We start from the raw sequence: 1,402 nt of genomic DNA, 5'->3' as shown, positions 1-1,402 counted from the left end.
ATGAGGTGCAAATTGTGTGAAATCAAATCACATTTTGTTTAATGATAGTAATGATTTCAATAAAGGCAAAATGTCTCATTAAACATGACTGAATGATTATCTCTGACAACAAAGCTGAATATAAACCATTAGTCATTCAATAAATTAAGCCGGCTGATATTCAAAAAGAAAAATAGAATCTCTGGCTAGAAAACTTCCAGGCCTGCTGGCATCTGGCATATCCATAATGTGAGATACTGGTTATAGACTGTCACAAAGACAGCTGCTCACAACTTTGTTCTTACAGCTATGTTCTTACAGCTGTTGGCATTTTTATTATGCTACAGCAGACAATAAAAGACCTCCTAGTACCTAGAATTACAGCCTCACCCTCAGTGGTAGCTCAGATAGCATTTAGAATAGGAAAAAGTAATGGAAATGCAAATTCCATCAGATCTGCAAGTATTTCAACACAAGCTCTCCAGAGAGATCCTTCCCTCAAAGAAGCAGAAAAGATCGCAATCTTTGATGTAACATCTGTATATTTTTCTTTTGCTAAATTATATATATATTCACTTTGAATATTCAAGAGATTTAGTTCTGAGAAGAGATGACCTATTTGTGTCACCTATCACTTCTGGAATTATGTCTTTACACATAAAATACCAAGGCTTCCTAATTCAGTGGTTGGGCTATGAACAGAAGATTTAGCTTCTAGATGTAAAAGCTAGCACACTAGCCTTCAGCCTGAAATTAGAGCCATGAGAGCATTTTCTGTGTTCTAGTTTTCTTATTTGCTAGGTCAGTAAAACCATGATAGATTGCTTGGAAAGTTGACTGATCTTTGTTTTGATTGAGAAAGGATCCCTCCAAGGCAAACTGTAACAACATTTACTTAAGTCTTGGCAATGTTTTAAGAGAGAAACCTCTTTAAAGAGAAAAACAACAAATGTAAGGTCCCTAGATATAGGATTTTACATTTAATATTTGCTTTGTACTTTCAAAAATGTTTCAGCCCTTTGATATCATTTGATGTTCACAAAGGTTATGTGAGTGAGAAGCAGATGCTATTACTCATATTTTATAAATAAAGAAATGGAATTTGGGAGAAGTTGAACCTGAGTACACCCAACCCTGGCTTTAGGATGATTCAACTGGTAGCTGGATATTTTCTTACAAGATATTTAGTATCTTAGGCAGATTACTTCAATCAAAAGTTTCATTAACTCAATTTTTGAAAATAAAATCCATATTTTTCTCTTAGGCATCAGAATGTTGCAAATTTAAAGCTCTATCCACATAGCTCTAAAGTCCCTCTGGGATTATAATAAAATGGGAAGTTTGTCTAGTGATGAGGTAGGATGTCTTTATTGCTTCATTGAAAGGATTTGGTGAGTAGGTTGAGGCTGAGGTATAGTGATAA

The sequence above is a fragment of the Octodon degus genome, unplaced genomic scaffold (assembly GCF_000260255.1).
Source record: "Octodon degus isolate 3935 unplaced genomic scaffold, OctDeg1.0 scaffold00050, whole genome shotgun sequence".
In the NCBI taxonomy this organism is placed as follows: domain Eukaryota; kingdom Metazoa; phylum Chordata; class Mammalia; order Rodentia; family Octodontidae; genus Octodon; species Octodon degus.
The sequence above is the reverse complement of the archived record's forward strand: the minus strand, read 5'-3'. Positions refer to the sequence as shown.